This window comes from Macrosteles quadrilineatus, unplaced genomic scaffold (genome assembly GCF_028750875.1).
Source record: "Macrosteles quadrilineatus isolate MER2022 unplaced genomic scaffold, UCM_ALF_1.0 Scaffold_9__3_contigs__length_116548681, whole genome shotgun sequence".
Lineage (NCBI taxonomy): Eukaryota > Metazoa > Arthropoda > Insecta > Hemiptera > Cicadellidae > Macrosteles > Macrosteles quadrilineatus.
Genome location: NW_026542602.1, coordinates 106,636,563 through 106,643,014, shown reverse-complemented (window position 1 = coordinate 106,643,014; position 6,452 = coordinate 106,636,563). Strand labels below are relative to the sequence as shown.

Here is a 6,452-nt window from a genome sequence, read left to right as displayed (position 1 = left end):
AGTGTGTAGCTTGTATTATAATAGAAAATAAATATCTTTAACCTTGTAGCTACTGAGCCTAACCTCAGAGTAATAAAACGATTACTGTGAGGCCTAACTGTTAAGTGCTTTGCAACTGAGTAGGATAACAATATAAAAATTGCTTTGCACTTAACACGTATAACTATTATATTTTTATGTATTTAATAATGAAGATATATTGCATATTTATTATATTCCAATTCCATTGAAACACATTGAAAAAACCAAACTGATACTTAAATGGACAACGAACGTAGAGATTATTCTAAACGTATTATTATTATAAACAAATATTTTCAAACGATAATATTTTAACAGTTTTCAAAATAACACATTTTATGGGAGAAAATTATATAAACTACTACAGTAGCTTTTTCTAGTTAATGCAAATTTAACAAGGGATTTTCTTGGGAAAATGAATGCCTGGTAGGTACTTAATGAATACCTGAGGGGATTTTAAATAATAAGTTTGGCGTGATTGCATTTTATATACTATTTATTTTACTACTGTGTAGTTTCGTAGTTATAATTTTCTAGCGTAACCAATCAAAAGATGACTTATTAACAGTGGAAAAAACAACGAGTTGAAAGACTTATTGCAAGAGTGATTTAAAATTATGTAATCGATTTGATAAGAGAAAAACTAATCGAATCTCCTCTAATTGGAAAATATTTCTGTTCCATGAAAACTGAGAAACAGTTGTTTGTGGAATCCATTATATAATATTTGATCTGTTGGATACTAGTCGTAAATTACAAAGTAAAGCAAAAGATATTCTTATTGTTTATTTTTACTAAACTTAGAATTGCAATTGGTAATAAAAGAATGTTCTTTGATCTTGTTCAAGTTAGTACAGTTGTCGTGTTTAGGGTTTTGTGTAATTTTAGGGGTTGAATTTTCAAGCTCTGAAGGTGTTTTATCAGATTTAGGGCATATAAATTATAAGTTATATGTTTGTATTGTCTCATCTTGTAGCACCTATTCATTCTCATGATGTTTATTGTATCCTTCACATATTAAAAACAATGCTCATTACAAGACATCACACAAAATAATGTTGAAATTGAAAAAGTTTGTAAAAGTTACAAAACAATTTTTTCCAATTGTCAAAATGGGATTGTCTAGCGTATAATTTATTGCACCAACTCTCTTATGAAATGCAATTTCTAAGTTAAAGACTAAGGAAGACTAAGACAAATGAAGATTCTTTTGCATTTTAAGACAAGTATTTCCCAGTAGAAGTTTTACCAGGTTGTTTAGAATAACCTTTTAACTCTTGACGTATTCGCAAATGGTGATGACACTTTTAATATTATTTTTTGTTTGAAATAAATTAACAAAATAACCCGACAACTTTAGCCTATGCTGAAAAAGATAAACCGGTGCTTATAATAAAAAATAAAAATAAAATAAGTATATACGATGTACAATATAATACAAGTAAGCAAAATTTAAACAAAAAGTGCCGAAAATCTATTATTTAAATTGAATAATCATAAATAAACAAACAATTATTCTTGTGTCGGAATAATTTTGTTCAGTATTAAAGTAAAATGACTGTTTTAAGCAATCTAGAATTATAATATTATAGCCAATCGAGCAGCGTGGGCATATAGATAAATTTGTATAGAGCTTAAATAAGCATATATATAACTTTATATTGCATATAAGTCAAGATTACATGGGAAACCTTGACGTTATGAATCTGGTGACTATTTTTGTAGTTTGCGGAATCACCACCAGGTATACATGAATTTCCTTTCTCCCTACAGAGGGGAAATATATACTATTTAGTACCCTACTATATAGTACCATAAATAGCATCCTCATCATGTTCATTATGCTTAGCACGTGTGTGTGTGTCATAACTAAACTACTGGTTCACATAGTGAAAACGGCGTTTCTTTCAACGACTAATGTTATTGGGAGTTTCATGGATGATTAAGGTGTGTGATTAGGGATAACAATAACTTAAACCATTTAATCTGATGATTAAGGGTAAACAATAAAGAGCTTATCTGTTGAGACATATCTGATTAACAAACTAAACTATCAACACTTTTGGTTATAATATATATGTGGGGATCTTCACCTTAACACCCCCTGTCAAATCTTTGGCACATCTTTGGACTTCCTTTTCCCACCGCGGTTCAATAGAAAAATCAGGAAGTTTTCGTCCTTTCAAAGGTAATCTTTGTATGTCATCTTGATATTTGGCCAGCTCGTCAAGCAATGTTTTACTCATCATAGCTTGCACTTCTGCTGGAGAATATTTCCTGCCTGAGTTTTTAATTATTTTAAGAGTGCGTTTCAATTTGTTTACCATGCTTTCCGTGATCTTACGGTATATCCTCTTTTGCTCCTAGAACAGTATCACATCAAGGATTATAGAACTGATTGATCAATGTAGTGACTTATCAATGACATTCAGACTTATCAATGTAGTGACTTTAAACTATGACACTATTAATTAGTACAAGACGCATTAGTTGAAAAGAAGAAGGATTATTGTGAAATTTAAGATAACAAATGTTACTAACTAAAATCTTAGTCAGATTATTGAACTTTCGATTTGGAAATTTGATCTTTGGACTTAGTTAAATAGGTAGTTCAAGTAAAAAAAATAGCCAAAGGAATAGTAATAAGCTACAATCCCATTCATTCAAAACACCTTTGCGGTAGTGTAACACATTACTGTATACTGTCATAGCCAATAAATTAATTTTCTTATTCTTAAATTACCAATTAGAAATAATAGATTAGTTGAATTTTGATTTTAAAGGCTTGTAAAGTTTCAAATGACGAAACACTTCTAAGCGAATCCAATTACTGAATCTAACATATTATTTTAGTTTTGTATTGATTAACATAATTCTAACATTAATAAAGAAAGTCGTTGTTGTAAAATTCTAACAATTAATGCAGCTCTGAGTAGACTTCTTGTGAACCAACGCTGATAAACATTCCATGACACTGAATCAGTTATACTAAAGGAAAACTTTTTATTGTACTGTCTAAGACTATTCCAAGTTAAGGCAGCTGTGTAACACACTAAAATAGGTAGTTAATAGTTATTCCAGATTTTTCATTACTGTTAGTACGACTGTTTTAAATAAATAATATTTTGTCGTTTAAAATATGATTTACGTGAATTTAAGTATTTGAATATTTTGAGTGTAATTTTCTAGTAGCCTAAGTTTAATTAAACTTCAACTTACTCCTCATTATGAGGGCTTAAATTTTTAACACAATAATATCATGATTTGGTTATTTTAAAAACAATTTTACTCACAATAGTTAGAATAAAAAAGGTATCACTAAAGTGAGAAAAATAATATAACAAATAATATTTGATTATTATGAATTACGTTATACGATAATGTATACAAAATGTATATTGTTATTGTGTTGTTGCCTAAAAATAGGATTGAGATATGTTTCTTACAGTATTTTACGTGTTGCGACCTATACATGCGATAGCAAACAAAATAACATTATTTCACATGATGACTGTTTGGTATTGTATTACGTTTCTAAAAGTATAAATAAAATATAAATGTTCATTAGTAAAAAAGTGCTTGTAATCTAAGTTTACAATACCACCTTATTATTTTATAATTATATTGTTTTTTATTGCATTTGTGTAAACAAATTAACAATCATCACACAAGAGGAAACAGTTTAAATTACATTGAATAATGGTTCTCAAGTGAAAGTGCAAACGTGCATAATTGTGGCTAATCTTGAGAATTAATCGGAGGACGTCAGGTTGCAGAGATACTTAAAAACAAATTAGAACATGATGGCATTTATATTTAGAATAATCTCACAAGTTATTCTCTGTAAAAATGAAATAATCGAGGTTGATTGTTCTATGGGCATTTTATTACAAAATATTTTTGGTTGAAGTCCAATTTTGAGAATGGAGGATGGAGAAAAATTCATAATAGGGAGATAAACAATCTGTAAAAAGATTATGATGTAGTGGCACAAGTCAAAGCAAAGAAAATAAGGTGTACAGGGTACGCACTACGGAGAGAAACGGGTTCACTATTAAAATTAATAATATAGGAAAACCAGAAGGAAACCGACCATTAGGAATGCTCAAGAAGAGATGGTGGGATAGTGTCTCCAAGGATATCATAGAAGTGAGGCAGAAGAGGAAGAGGCAGCAGGTAGAGAGAGATGGAGAGCAGCTTTTGGTGAGGCCAAATCCCACTATAAATGGATATAAATGGCTATGTGAGTGAAAGAGTGAGTGAACAAAGATTAAATTAATGATAGTTTACTTACTGATCTGGTAAGCGGGCGAGCGACCACGCTGGCGATAATAATAAGAGTGATAGTTACACATAGGAGCTTTATCATTGTACCTTGAACACATTTAACAGATAGTTAATTATAATAAACTAAGCGGCACACACTTAGAATTTAACTTATGGACATGAGATATATTAAGAATATATTACATAAAGTAATGTATTTAGATAAATGTTTAAAAGTTATGTGCGCTTAAGTTATGATTATTTGAAAAGATTATACGTTTTATCCAATATGGTCTTACTAGATGCATATTAAAGCTACGCGTGTCATTTCGATTATTTTCGACTTTCATGGTTAATAATTGTAGTTCATAACATTATGGACGTACTTTTTCGCCAAATATTTACTAAATATCCGTTCAGCGTATTCAATATCACTCCTAAAATGAAATTCTGGAAATAATATCTGTAGAAGAAAGTCTTCTTTCACTTTATATTATTTAGCTATGATGTAAAATCTATGGTTAGGAACCTAATAACCTACATTTAGTTGGTGATTTAACATAAATCTTTAATTATACAATAGTCTTAGACGTTAAACCACTATAAAAGTTACGACTAAATATACTAAGTAAAAAGTATCATACCTCCGGTATTGTTCGAAAATAACTTACACTATAAACTTAGATAAAGCATTGACTATCTCTCAATTTAACGACTTCAATTATTTTCCATTGGACTAGAACCGATTGAATCACTTAACTGTTAAGGTGAATGCCAATCTGAGAAAGTTATGCTTCAAAGTACAGTTATGTTAGACATAATCTGGATCGAATATTGATGCGTGTTGCTATTATAATAAAATATATAAAATTGCTAGATCTTTCAATTGATAAAATAATAAAAGGGATTGTAAATCTCAATTTGAATATATGTCTTTGCATTCGTGTATGTTTCATAAATATTTTGTTGATTTGAAAATGTAGTTTTTGTCTTGATATTGAATATTTTGGTGGGTTGAGCAACTCTTATCGACTCATCAGTCTTTTGAACTTGCTTTCTACAACTAGTTTTGCATAGTTTAGGTGATAGTCGCTTTGTTAGACATTGTTACAAAATGAAATCGTAGGCTTATTAAAGTGAATTAATAAAAGGAATATGTTCATTAAATATTGTGATTTCACAGAATGGAAGATACCTTAACATCCGTCAAGTAAAGCATTTTCGTTTAAGAAGATAGTTACAAAATATTAACTTAATCACTCACTAAAAATATTTGTGGTGGTGCTTAGTAAGTCGTATTTAAAATTACATGAATGGCATATGTGTACAATACGCTGATCAGAGAGACGAGTCTGTTTAAACTAGTTGCATAGTATAGTTTATTCGTATGTATTATTAAGGAAGAAATATATTAACAACAAGCATGGTCTACTAGCACAATACTTGGCCTAATGCCAGATCAAAACGGAACTTCGAAACAAGTTTTAGTGGTTTCGATCTGAGATCCAATGTAGTTTTGTATTAATATGCATACATTTATTACTGAATGCAACGTTTTTATGATGGCAACCTCATTTTTATGACTAGCTAGTATATTATACTGCATCCTCATAATTTATTCCTTGCGTATATTCTACGAAACATTTGTTACATTTATGTTTATTAAACTTGTTACATATGATACAGAAGTTGATCAACTTTGTAAAAAATACACTGCTAAAATTAATATAAAACGGATTAAGATTGTGCCAAAGAATCAACACTTTTCTAAAGTTAAAGATTGAAAAGCAACATAATTATTTTCAGACTATATTTTACTGTTTTTATTAAACCTCTTCTATATTTCACTAATTGTAAAAAATGTTGACTCAAGTAGTCTCAAGCAAATAGATGTAATTGTGTTCGACTAAAATAGCTACCATATTCAACGTCTCCAGTTCAGTTGTTGATGTAAAGTCCATTTCACGTTTCACCTGCGTGGAATTTTCAATTGGTTCAATATAAGTGGATTAGGTCCATCACAGACTCGTCAAAACTTCACATTCAAACTACTTTACATTCATACCTATGGTACAATTCATGTAGCTTGTTGTAAATCATGTATTGTAAAAGTTAATTGGAATAAATCAATAAATAAAACATATCTGCCCTAAATATACGCAAGT

The 6,452-nt window shown here is 29.6% G+C and overlaps 1 long non-coding RNA gene across 2 annotated transcripts; it reads right to left on the bottom strand.

Annotated features, from left to right (window-relative positions):
- Positions 1 to 1,976: 1,976 nt before the first annotated feature.
- Positions 1,977 to 5,010, bottom strand: LOC129004522 (uncharacterized). 2 transcript variants are annotated; one of them, XR_008491725.1, is made up of 3 exons: positions 4,932 to 5,010; positions 4,316 to 4,395; positions 1,977 to 2,384 (listed from the first exon to the last, which is right to left on the bottom strand). It is a non-coding gene; the product is annotated as an uncharacterized LOC129004522 (long non-coding RNA). The 2 variants fall into 2 exon arrangements; XR_008491726.1 differs by lacking the exon at positions 4,932 to 5,010 and adding an exon at positions 4,829 to 4,914.
- Positions 5,011 to 6,452: the final 1,442 nt, after the last annotated feature.